Below are 14,364 nucleotides of genomic sequence, written 5' to 3'. Positions count from 1 at the left end.
TCAACCAACTGATTTGCGATGACTTGTCCTTTGATTGCCTTTTTGTCCATGTATTCAATGTCAAACTCGCTTAAGAGCATGACCCATTTAGCGGTTCTGCCTATGAGAGCAACCTTTGACAAGAGATATTTAAGTGGATCAATTTTAGCAATTAGTTTTATTTTATTTTTTAGCATATAGTGTCAGAGTTTTTGTGTGCTAAACACCAATGCCAAGCATGCTCTTTCAATGGGGGTATAATTGAGTTCATACCCTACCAATGTTCAACTGATGTAGTAAATGACATGTTCCTTCCCTTGGTCATCTGTTTGTGCCAATAATGCCCCCAATGCCACTGCAGTAGCACATATAAACAAAATAAGGGGTTTCCCAGGAGTAGGTGACATCAACACTGGATGTGATGCTAGATATTCTTTTAGTTTCTCTAAGGATTTTTGGCATAAGCAATCCCATTTTAATTTCCTGTCCTTGCGTAGGAGGTGTGCAAATGGATGACACTTATCTGCTAGTTGTGAAATAAAGCGTCTAACAGATTTTAGTTTCCCCTGGAGACTACGTAGTTGTCAGAGAGTTTTTGGTGGAGGCATTTCCATGATAGCTTTTACTTTTGCAGGATCGACCTCAATGCCTCTGCGGGAAACAATGAATCCTAATAAGTTTCTTGATGTGACTCCAAACACACACTTTTTTGGATTCAGGTGTAGTTTGTATTTTTCTAATCTTTAAAAGATCTACTTTAGAATGGGGATGTGTTCTTGTCTTGTCTTGGATTTTCCTAGGAGATCATCCACATAGTCCTCCATAATTTTGTGCAAGAGGTCATGAAAAATTATTGTCATGGCACATTGATATTGAGCTCCAGCATTTTTAAGGCCAAAAGGCATGACCTGGTAACAAAAAGTACCCCATGGTGTTGTGAATGCAGTTTTATGCTGATCCTCATCTGCTATTTTGATTTGGTTGTATCCAGAAAACCCATCCATAAGCGATAGCATTTCATGTCCTGCTGTAAGGTCCACAATCATGTCTATATTGGGGAGTGGGAAATCATCTTTAGGACAAGCTCTATTTAGATCTCGAAAATCTGTGCAGATGCGGATGCCCCTAGCAGGTTTGCCGACAGGTACAATGTTGGAAACCCATTCAGCGTAGTCTATTGGTTTGATGAATTTTGCATCTAACATCTTTTGGAGTTCTGCGTTGACCAAGAGTGCAATATGTGGATGCTTTTTGCACAATTTTTATTTTATAGGTTTTGCATCTGGGCAGACAACAAGATTGTGAACTACCAAGGGAGGATCCAATCCTGGCATATTGACATAGGACCATGCAAAATTGATTTTTACCTCTATAAGGAAGTTGATGAAATCTTGTTTCTCTTTTTCTGTGAGAGACTTAGCAATGAGCACATTTTGTGGGATGGCTTCGGTGCCCACGTTGATGCTATCTATTTCTTCTATTAGCAAATTCGATCTATCCTGCGAAAGGTAACCAATGGTAGGGAGGTTAAGTCCCTCATCATCAAGTGCCTTTTCCAGGTTTTCACTTTCGGATACGGCCTCTGTTTTTATTTTTTGCTCATCCAAAGGTGCCTCAGAGAGGTTTTCACCTAAGGAATCATGTTTTTTGTTTTGATTATCTTTTTTGTGACTAAGGGAATTGACCTGACTACCAAAGTATCCCTTTTTATGTAGTTTAATACCCTCTTCTCTGTTACAATCTTCTAGATTTTGCATTGTCAGGAGAGTAATGAGAGCATTATCATCGGTGCAGATATCTAACATGGGTTTGTCTCGTTGGTCCCAGTCTATGAGTTCAGGATGGACAAGATGTATCTCGTGTGAGGTGGGAGGGGGTATGGGGGAAATGGTATTGACGTGAGTGTCAAAGAAGATATCATTTTCATATTCATAGGGCATTTCATGGAACTCCTCTTCATTAGTGCTTTTGATATCCAAACAAGGACTAGAAGGGGCACCAGCGATAGTAATCTTAGGCACATGGGTATACCCCAAGCCTTTGTTGTATTTGTAGGAGATAGGATTTATGGGTGCTTTTCTTCCTTTCTCCTCTGGTCCCAGGCCATGTCCTTTGTAACCCATTTTTTCAACTATGACTGATGCTTTTGGATACATCTTTTTGGATATTTTTACTGGATCTTCATCCTCTTCCTGGTACAGCCATGAAGAGACATCCACTTCGAGGCTTTCCTCATCAAGTGGGCCCCATTGTCGGAACATGGTGTTTTTGCATTGCATGACTAGTTTTAGGTCCTTTTTGAGCTCTTTCGATTTGCCAAATGACTTAGGAGAGAGAGGGAGGTTGCCTATTAATAAGACGTCCTCCAGTTTGTATTCTCCATAGCCATTGTCCAAGATCTTGATTTGATTATCTGGTTGGGATGAAGTGGAGGCAACATTTGATGTGTTAGAGGGAGGCATTGGCGAGGGTCTATTTAGTGGGAAATGATATAGATTCTTCCCCTCTAATAGTTTGCAATATTGAAAAGGTTGGGGATCACCTTTGATAGTGATCTCTCTTCCATTATAGGGGAATTTGATACATTGGTGATAAGTGGAGGGCATGATCTGCAAGGAGTGAATCTATGGCTGCTTGAGGAGAATATTATACGGGAGATCAAGATCTAGTACTTGGTAAGGGGTTTCAATTGTAATAGGGCCCACTTGACGAGGTAAGGTGATCATGCCCTTCAAAACTCTTTCTACATCATCGTATGCTTTTATGGTGATCCTTCCTAATGTGTCTACCAAGTCCTCAGAAAGTCCCAATTGTTTTATTAACTTGTGTGTACACAGATTAAGTCTGGATCCACCGTCTATCAAAATATGTTTGACCTTGTGCTTTTGGATAAGGGCTTCAATGTGCAAAGGTTTGTTGCGATCTTCATCTACAGGAGCATCTCTGGAGGTAAATACAAGGTGCTGCTAGGGAGCAAGGTTTCCAATGAGAGCTTGGAATTGAGTAGCATTGATGTTATCAAGAACGTGAGACTCAAGGAGGGCTTGTTCCAATATTTCCTTATGCACAGGGGAAGTCTTGAGAAGTTCAAGAATGGAAATCTGTGTAGGGGTCTTCCCAAGCTAGTCCAAGAGGTCATATCGGTGGGTGGAAGACATGGGTGGGGGGTTTGGTGGGGGAGGAACTCCTTGGATAGTGACTTTTCCTTGGCATGTGGTTACATTACAATCATTTTGGGAGGTGGAAGCCATGGCGCCTTGAATGACTATCCTAGTCGGATTTGGTCTGCTTTAGGGAGGGGGTGGGTTAACTCCTTGGAAAATTATGACATTAACATGGTTGTCTACAGGCTTGATGCGACCCACTAAAGAGTCAAAGCTGGTTATGTGATTGGTATAGTCATAACCCACTACTTTAGATGATGAGCCTTTTCTTTTATTATGCTTCAGGAAGGGTTCCTAGTACATTTTAAGTTTGTCATTGTTATTACCAGGTTTTGCATTTGCTACTTCAATCTCACTGCTGACAATGAGATCTTGTATTTAGATTTTGAGATTCATGCACTTTCGTGTGTCATGTCCCTTGATACGATGATATTTGCAATACTCATTCTCATTATACCATCTAGGTTTGGGTTGATTGGGGTCAAACGAGCGAGTAATCGAAAAAACCACTGCGCCTGCTTGGACAAGTTTTTGAAACACCATTTCAATAGGCTCAGCAAGAGGAGTGAAGTCTCTTGGACCTCTGTTATTTGATCAGGGTGGTTGTCCCTGGACTAAGACATTGTTGTGAGGTTTTTGGGATTGATTTTGGTTGTTTTGGTTGTTGAATTGATGATTATTGGTGGTGGATTTTGGGGGAGTAGCCATGGTTTGGACCCACTTTGCATCAGTTACACCATCATTAACCATATTTTTGTTTTTAGACCAAAATTTTGGCTTGTCGTTATGATAAGAGGAAGAACTTTGTGTCGATTTCTCGTAATGTTTCAAGTTTCCTTCCTCCAACAAGACACGTTCGAGGGCAAGACCCTTATTGGTCAATTTTTGGAATGATTTGATACATTGGGATGTCAAGGGTCTTGAAAGTTTAGGCACCAAGTTCTTTTGAAACAATTCAATTTGATGTTGTTCTAGCATGTCCCACTGGAATTTCATGATAAGATGTCTCCATCTTTGTAGGAAGTTGCCAAAAGTCTCTTCAGGCCTTTGTTTTGTGTTACATAGGTCCATCATAGAAATGTCATTAGCCATGTTGTAAGCATAGTGGACCACAAATTTCTCTGCCAAGTCTGGAAAGGAGACAATGGAGCCTCATGGTAGAGATGAGAACCATGCCAGGGCGTCTCCTATGAGACTCTTGGGAAAAAGTCTGCGAAGATATAGGTCACTATAGGAGACTTCTTGACATAAGATGTGAAATTCCCGGACATGGTCGCAGGGGTCTCCTTTGCCCTCATACTTGGTGAATTTAGGGATTTCAAACCCTGGAGGGTAAGGTGCAACTGATATAGATGGGTTGTAAGAACAAGGACAAAATTCCTCAAATGAGTAAGGTTTCCTCTTGTTAGTCCCTTCTTTCATGTCCTTGATGATATTTTTCATGTCTTGAATTTCCTTGATGAGGTCTTGTTGTGGATTTTGATAATGATGAATTGTATTTGCCCCAAGAATTGGATGAGTCAAGGAAGGTGCACCACCACCAATGTATTGATATGCTGAGGAGGTAGGAACGTGAGATGTGATAACCAATATCACAGGGACTTGGGTGATAGTTGGTTGGGGTCCGCAAACTGTTGTGACAGGATTGAGTACGACCCAGATAAAATTTGCAACATTGTTGACAAGAAGGGGAGTTTGTGGAATATAAATATGTGGTTGAATGGAAGGAGGTGGCATAGAAGCATGTTGGAGAATAGATGAGATCGGATTTGACAGTGGTATAGATGGTAAAGAGGAAGGAGGTGGGATGGAGACCACAGTGGGAGGTGCCACAGGTGGCATTGATTGAGCTTGGATGATTGGTTGGGCTGCAATTGATTGAGTTTGGATAATAGGTGCAACACTTTTTGAGGGAGCAAGGTCTCCTTGTGGTTGTTGGCCGAGAGTAGATTTATCAAATTTGGGTGGAAGTTGAGCTCCATTTTCAAGGAGAGTCTTTAGAAGTGTAGTAGGATTGTGTTGGATGAACTTTTCAATCATCTCTTGGTTATAAGAGTCTGCTAGAAAAGTTTGCACTCTGGGGAGAGTTCATCTTGGCTAACCATGTTAGGATTTTGGCTTTGATCTTGATTGCTAGGTTGCCCACTTTGTTTAGGATCTTGCGTGGGATCTTCATATAGGACACTAATGTCTGACATGCCATATTGTTGTTCAACCATATTTTTCTTTTGGGATCGAGTTGTGACCATATAGGACTAATCTTAGAAATGCTTGGAGGAGGAAATTTTTTGATGAAAGGACTTAGCAAGAAGTTTGTGGAATTTTGTATTTTATCTTTGATGACAAGGGATTTTGTTGATTTTGTGGGGGTTCTTGGATTAGAGCCCAGATTTGATTAGGATTTGACACCTTAGTCCTTGGATGAGGATTTTAGGAGGTGGATGAAACCACAAGCAAGGTAATGACCAAGTTGGGTAGAATTTAGACCTAGGAATGATGATTAGAAAGTCTCTCTTACAACAAGGGTTGACTAATGATCCTAGGCAAAGTAAAGACGTGAGTTAAGAGTCTTGATCGACTCAAAAGGATTAGGAAAAAGATACTTGGAGAGGATTCTTCTTCAAGCACGTGAGCCAATTGATTAATGATGAGGTCTAAATGGAACTTCACAAGGTATGTAACCTTGATGTGAGGTTAAATTGGATTAAAGGATGATTGGATTTGGATTTTGATAAATTTATTTGATAGTGGTGAGAGATTGATTTGATATGCTAAGTCCTTAGGAAATTTGAGGATGATTGATTGAGGAGGTGTGATAGTGATGACTTAGAAGAAATTTGATGACTAGGTTGTTCTTGGTATGGACATGACTCAAAAGAGGATCGATTCGAATGTCAAGTTGTATGAAGGGACACGACTGCCCTGATTTTGACTGTAGTTGGTGTTTCAAAGGAAAAAATTTAACGTTGACAGGTAGGCTGGACTCTTAGCCTCTCACTTGGGTTTATGGAATATGGGACGGATAGAGCTTTGACGCAATTTTGGACTTTGTGTGGGTAATGACTTGGACAATTGTTTGTGTCTTGACAAGTGTTTTTTTTTTTTTTCAAAGTGTTTGGGGATAGTGATGTGTCTTTAGTCTACTCTTGGCAAGTATATACCAAACAAAGAAAACACAATGATCAAATGCATATTATCTCAAAGACACTCATGCTCATACACAATATTCTTAAGACTGGCAAGGACAATAGTCATTGGATCCCAATTGGTTTCCCAGCTACACCTACCTAGAGCGAACACTTAGATGCTTGACCCCACTGGCTCCCCTCCACGACACTCACTTCTTTGGGGCAGCCAAACATCAATTCCCATGAAAACTCCTCATGACGAACTTTGTGTCTCTACTAAGGGCCGTAAAGATATGGGCGGCTTCAGAGGTCCGACCTCCTACACCAATGACTAGAAGGTTTTTGGCCACTATGAACAAGGTGTTTAGTAAGTCTTCCCATTAGGAACTACCCTTCGCAGTTGCACAAGAGAAATTGAGGCACATAGCCCAATGAAGCACCAAGAAATTAGTAGTCATGCAAGCGTGATTGAGATCTCTAGGATCCTACTAAGCACCCAATGTGAGAGTAAACTCTCATATAGCCCTAGCCATTGACCCTTTTGTAGTCAATGGCCTATTTATTATAGTGATTTGGGAACCCCAGGTCTGGGTATACTCACTTGGGTCGTTCCCCTCTTACCTTCTCAAAGAGCAAGTTGGGAGGGCAGGCCCGCTAGAGGTATACATGCAATCAAACAAGAAAAGGTTGGAGGGTCTGGATTTCTGATCATCTAGTTAGATGAGAGCATACTCTCCTACCTTTACACTTTTCTTAAAACACGTAAAAAAATGATTCATTCCCTTTTAATTAACATCTAGGTGCCTATCTTAAAAAAAACACAATGTTTAGTTGAGTCTGCTAGGCGACCTGTAAAAAATGGGATTAATAGTTTTTTTATTTTATTTTTGAGTCTTGGATGGTCGAATTAAAATGCAAAACTAAAAGAATGAAAATTAGTCCTAACTGTACTGCACCTAAGGCGCACACGCTGAAGTGCAGTTAGCTGCGCTGAAACGCCTACATACGTGCTGAACAAACAATGCCAGTAAACAAAAAATGACAGAAAACACAGGACAAAGAATGATTTTATACTTGTCTGTCGCGCTGAAACTTGAAAATAGAAACCTATGAGAGTTAGCGAGTAAAATTTTTAAAATTTAAATTCAAATAAACTGGGCAGGAATGTCATAAAAATGCTCGCGCTGATTAAAATCGGATGCGCTGAAATGCCTGCACTCTGCTGAAACGCCTGCGCTCGTACCGAAACACCTGTGCACGTGGTAAACAAACAGAGAGATAGTAAAAATTTTAAATTTTAGACAACGAGTGAGAAAAATTTTAAACTATGTCAGGCAGTCGCGCTGGTGCGCTAGCGCTCGTGCTTGCGCTAAAGTAGGTTTTCTGTCGTGCTAAACTCGAGTCGCTCACGCTGTTTTGCAATCGCTCATGCTGTTCTGGAACCTGCATATCACAACTCACAAAAAATCATAAAAAACATTAGTTCTTAGGGACGTGGGTCCCACTGGGCGTGCCAAAATGAAGAGGGGAAGATGAGGCAAGGTAAATTGGATTTGTTAGTATGCCAATCAACACTAAAAAACATAAGAAGATAAAAGCATAAACCAAATCACATAAGAAACATGAATACAACACTTATACCTTGCTATTTTACCTTCTCCTTCAGATGAAGCTTGACGAAGTGAAGGCGCCCTTGGATGATGCTCCACTTGATGTGCTCCTTTTGCTTGTTGATGTGGATGGCTCTCCAATATTGTGCACAAATGAGATGGATCTTGAGGGATGTGAAGATGAGATGATCAAGTATGGATGGGAGATTATTTTGACATGATAAGGGTGCTAAGATGATTTTCCTAGGCTCAAAAGGGCAGCATAAGATTACTAAACTTGGAGATGAAAAATGAAGGGATGGAATCCTCAATTTTTATGAAGAGGAGAGGAAGAATGGATGGCTAGGATGAATCCAAGATGAAGGGCTAGGATTGCTTGTGAGCTCACACAAGGCCTAAGAGAGGGTGTGGAGACCAAGTGATATGCCTTAAAGGCTTTTCTTGTCTCCACACTCCTCAAGGTGCATTGGGAAGACTTCCCAATGTGCGCTGAGAGGAGCAAGGGATGTGACATTCCTTGAAGAATGGGGAGGAGGAACTTAAAATACCCCTAAAAGGGATAACCATGGGGATTGGAGGAATAAGAAGGAATTAAAAATTCCTTGGGAGATCGAGGGGATGCCTAGAATGTGAGATTTTGAAAATCTCACATTCACCTAGGAAAAGAGCATTAAAAGCTAGTGGTTGGATGGAAGAGACAAGGAGTTGACTTTGTGGCTAATCATGATGATTAGCCACTAGAAACTCATTAAGAGGGGATTAGAGGAAGAATTAGGTGGGATAGGATTTGTAGGAGGATTTGACTAGGAGAGATAATGAGTGGAGGGAATAAAAAATTAGGAGAATAAGGTTAAGTGAGTCTAGGGAGTTTATAGAAGACTTTATTAGGTTAATGATGAATTAGGAAGATGATTTGGAGGAATCATGTGGGTTAACTAATTAATTAAAATTAATTAGCTAAGAGGGAGATTTGTGAGGATTTAATTTTTAGAAGAATAAAGAAAGGGGTTGATTTATTAAATATATGAGTCACATACCATAGTGACAATTAATTAATATTGAGGAGAATTTGAATTAACATAATTAAATTAATTAACTATTTTAGTAATTAAAAATAATAAAAATAATTATTTTTAAGTGTCTACACCATCTGTTCCTTTCAAATATCAGAAAATTCTTTTGATAGCTACACCATGAGATTCCTTAGGATCAACTTGAAATATAGCAACAAGAAAAACTTCATTCATGAGAAAATAGAGTAACCCACCAATCATAAAAGCAAGAAACAATCTTACAACTTCAATTCTTGCCATAGGGGCAAAAGTTTCTTCAAAATTAATTCCTTCCATTTATGAATATCCTTTACAAACAAGTCTTGCTTTGTTTCTAACAACTTCACCTTGCTCATTCAATTTGTTCCACAAGTCCCATTTGCTTCCAATTACATTTTTGGTCTTAGGTCTGTGAACAAGATCCCATGTATTATTCTTTTCAATTTGCATCAATTATTCTTCTATTTCTTTTACCCACTGTTCATTTTACATGCTTCATTTACATCCTTAGGTTCAATCTTTGAAATCAAACAATACTCAACTTGATCTTAAGAAACTCTTCTTGTTTGAACACCTTTATTTTTATCTCCTATGATCTAATTTTTAGAAAGATTGAACCTTACATACCTGGGAGTCTTAGGATTTTCTTGAATTTCAGACTCTTCTGTTCTTTCTTCATCACTTGCACTAGTTCCTTCTCCTTGAGGTATTGGATTCTCCATAATGATCTGGACTTGATTTTGGGTTTGAGGTTGCTTCCCATTGTTTGCATCGTCACTCTAATCATCTAAATCATATATGCAAGATCTTTATTATCTCTCATTTCTTTCATCAACCCTGACATTTGCACTCTCAGCTATCTTCCTCACTCTCTTATTATAACATCGGTAGACCTTGCATTTGGTAGAATAACCAAGAAATATTCCTTCATTACATCTAGCATCAAACTTTCCTAGATCTTCATCCTTCTTGATATAAGATTTACTTCCAAAAATTATGAAATATTTAACAGTAGGAGCATGACCAAACCATAATTTATAAGGAGTCTTACTGGTATCACCTTTGATATGCACCTAGTTAAGAGTGTAAACAACAATACTCACAACTTCTCTACAATAGACCTGCAAAATATTTCCCTCCATCATCATTGTCATGGCAGTTTTTTGAATGGTTTTGTTCTTCCTTTCTATAACTCCATTTTCCTAAGGGGTTCTCAGAGCAGACAATTATCTTCTTATCCCATGTTATTCACAAAATGAATTGAAATCATCAGACATGAATTAACCACCTCTATCAGATCTCAGGCACTTTAGCTTCAAACCTGTCTCAGTCTCAACAATAGCCTTGAAAATATCGAACTTGTCTAGAGCCTCAAACTTCTCCCTCAAGAAAGTAACCCACATCTTCCTAGAATAATCATCAATCAACAACATGAAATATCTATCTCCCTACTAACTTGTGACTTTAGAAGGACCACACAAATTAGTATGCACAAGATCTAATAATCCACTTGAACAATGCTTCTTACTCCTGAAAGTAACTCTGGTTTGTTTCCCTAACTAACATTCCTTGCACATAGCAGGTTTCATCAACCTAGGAAGATCTCTCACAACTTGAGTAGAACTTATCCTAACAATGTTATCAAAATTCACATGACACATTCTTCTATGCCACAACCAACTTTCATCAACATGAGAAATCAAACATCTTTTACCAGCACTATTTAAACGAAAGATATTACCTTCAGTCTTTGTACCTAATGTAATCTCAATTCCGAAACTACCCAAGATTCTACATTTTCCATTCTTGAATTGAATATCATATCATTTTTCAACCATCTATCCAATGCTCAAGAGATTATACTTTAGACCTTCTACATACAAGACATCATCACTATTGTGCTTACCATCAAGAGAAATGGATCCTCTATCATGGATTATACCAGATTTATCATCACCAAACTTCACAATGCCACTTTCATACTTTTCTAGACTCACAAACTTACTCTTATCACCCGTCATATGGTGAGACCATCCACTGCCAATCACCCATTCATCTTTCTCTTCAACTTGTGCAACCAAAGCTCTTTCCACATTCATGCAACTAGCAGAGTTAGTAGGTATTGGATCATCTTCCTTGATAGCAATAAACACCCATTCATTATCACTTGTACCTCCTTTATAAAATTCATCACTTGTCACACCTTCATCAGTAAAATGATAACATCTCTTCTGAAATCTAGGTCTGTAAGGTTTTGACTTAGGAACTCTTTTTAGACATCTTGACGTAAAATGACCTATCTTATTGCAAGAAATACATTTAAGAAACAATTTTCCTTTATATTGTAATGTGGAAAAAGGTGAATGATGGATCAAGAGGAAAACTATCCTTTCTCTCCAAGGAGAGATGAGAGTTTCACTATTGATTACCCTTCAAACACTTTTCACCTAGTTACATTCAAAAGAGGAGAGGAGAATTCACTAGATTCAACCTTCAAAGACGAAGATTGAATTCTGAATGAAATGGGAATGATAAATTGATCCCCTCTTCGTTATTTGGAATGGAAAAGAATTGATTGAATTGTGTAGTGCAAAAGTGACAAAGAAATGATTATAACTTAAGATCAGAACATGGGATGAAGCTGTGCACCTGGATCTGGCAGTAATGTGTCAAGACAAAGTTGCCCTATGAATTTGAGGAAAATTTGTCCAAACCATGGCGGGAACGTACATGGTCCTCTGAAAAATCCACAAAATGAAAAGATTTTTTCCACCTCTGCAAATGGAGCCTGAATCTGAAAGTACAACTATGCACCTGCAACCTACACACATAAAAGAGAGGAAAATGGGTTGTGATTGGGGGTTTGCCTTTAGGTCAAACCCCAGTTTTGGAATTAACCAAGTAATGAAAGAAAGTACTTGCAAGTGGTTGTAAATGAAAGACTGAATTATAAATCACCTCAAGAGAGGTTGCAATAGTAATGTTGATAGAAATGCTTGCATGGAATTGAATGTTGGAATCAATCTCCTCTTCAATGGTTGAATCCTTGACTTGAATGCAACACCTAGCCTTGAAAGGAGATTTGAGAATTCTCAATGTTGGAAAGGAATGCTTGAATGCTTGAATGCTTGATTTCATGTAAACTTCCCACTCATCCAAATTTTTGAACTTCAACTTCTGAAAATGAGAGGATGAATGCCCCTTAAATACATGTTAGTGGATTTGATTTTCATCACAGGCCGACATCGAGGGAGTTTCCTGCCCAATGCACAACCAATAATGCAACCCTAGGAAGGGTCCTACCCCAAAATAAGACAGGGATGGGGGTGCCACACCCTTGTCTTGGGAGGACAAGGGCACCATGCCCCTATCAAAGGGGGGATAGTGGCGCCATGCCCCTATCCTATCCCTTTCTCTAGGGTAGAGTGCAAATAAGGTGATATAGAGGCCAAGAAAGAAGCTATTTCTGAGGGTTGAGCAGTCTCTGGTCTCCAATCAGGCTAGAGGATTTGATCTTGCATGCGTGAGAACCCTAATACAGTTGAAAATTGCTAGGGTCGCAATTTTATGACACTACATTTAGCCCCCACTTTAGCTGGAGTATAAGTGTACGCCAATACTATCGGTAAAGAACAAGGAAACAAGATTGAAAGAATTTTACCACGTCAAGGAGACAAGATGAGCCAAGCCCCCAATGGACTTAGGATCTTATGACTTTGATTGACAAAGTAAAAGGGAAGATCAAGAAGGGGAGAACCATGAATGCAAATAGCAAAGTTCCCCTTACTATGAGTCATGAATGCAAGGATACCAAAGATTACAAAGAAAACCAAAGTTCACTAAGTAATTCTAAGTATTAAGAATGAAAATATGAGCAAAGTATATGCCCCCATGTTAAAGTGATTGCACACGCCTTATCGGGAGCAATTTCTTTAAGGTAGGATACACCCAAGAGAAAGAGAAGGGAGGGAGCACATTATTCACAAGGATTTAGCCCCCAATCGAGGAATAAACCCAAGGATAATGAACACAAAACATGAGGTAGTGTCGCTTTCCTCGGGGTTAGTATGTTGTATGATAACTCATTTATATAATGTATGTATATGCATATAATAATTGTCATTCCCCAAAGAAGGACACTACCTTAGAAGAAAGAGAAGAGAGGATGTCTTTTGAGTCAACATGAAAGAGACCAAAAAAAGATCTCAATGCTTTGCATCATCCCAAAGTGGACATTAAGGGAACAATAAAAGAATAGGGATACATATAGAAGAATGGTCACAAAAGAGAAAGAAAGGAGAGAGAGAAAGATCTGCAGTGCTAATATTGCTAATCTAGCATGACATCCGCCTCCCGATCTTGCTGATCACTATTTTGGGAAGGTGAGAAACACGCCAGAGGAGTGACATTGAGCACAACAGATGGAGCTATCACAATATCCAAACAAGGACCATGCTCATGTTTTAAGTCACTTTGTTTGATTCTAGGAGCTAGGATTAGGGTTTGTGAAAACTCATCCGATAAATGCTTGTTCACATCAACATACTCATACTCACTATCAGAAGCATTAGGAGTTGTATTTCCATTATGAATAAAATTTTTACCCATTTCTTCATGAAAGTTTAGAGAAAGAGGAGCAAGAACATAGATAGGAGTAAAACCATCACATGTTTTGTGCAACTTATGATTTGGACATGTAGGTTGAACATCTTGTTTAGGAGAAAAGGGAATCATGTCAACTGTTGGAGTCTGAGGAGACTGAATATTTTGAGGGATAGCTTCATGATCTCTAACATGACATCTTCATCGACATTCTCTCCTACAATGATTTTTTTGAGTCTTAGTGGAAGGCTGACAATGAGGAGGAACACTTGAAAAAGTAGGAATGTTTCTCTCCTTGATAGTGGAAGGTTTAGGTTGAGGTATTTTTGGTTGAACAAGAGGAGAAGAAGGCTTCTTCTCTCAATAAGAGGAAGGAGGTGGAACTATGCCATAGAAAGGAGGAATATTAGGTGTAGGAAGAAGACCAAGTCTATCATGAGGAGGAGGTATAGGTCTAACCTTAGGAGGAATATTTTTATTCTACTTAAGAGAAGGTAAAATCACATCCATAAGTATAGGTTGACGATCTTCCTTAGGAGGGATATTAGTTCTATCTGTGAGGGGAAGATCATTATTTTGAAGAATAATAGCAATGTCAAGTGTTGGAGATCTAGGTTGACTTAAGGATAAGATCATAGCATTCTTCCATTTTTGATAAGATTGAAAAAGAGCATTGCTACTTGATGGAAGAGATTGAAATTTCTTAGGCCAAAAGAGATCAATAGGAACACTAGGAATTCTTTTGGATGGATGAAATAACCTATGGTTCACAGTTATGATTTCTCCATTGTGAACAAATTTTAGACACTTGTGGATTGGAGAAGCAATA

This window comes from Cryptomeria japonica, chromosome 1 (genome assembly GCF_030272615.1).
Source record: "Cryptomeria japonica chromosome 1, Sugi_1.0, whole genome shotgun sequence".
Lineage (NCBI taxonomy): Eukaryota > Viridiplantae > Streptophyta > Pinopsida > Cupressales > Cupressaceae > Cryptomeria > Cryptomeria japonica.
The sequence above is the reverse complement of the archived record's forward strand: the minus strand, read 5'-3'. Positions refer to the sequence as shown.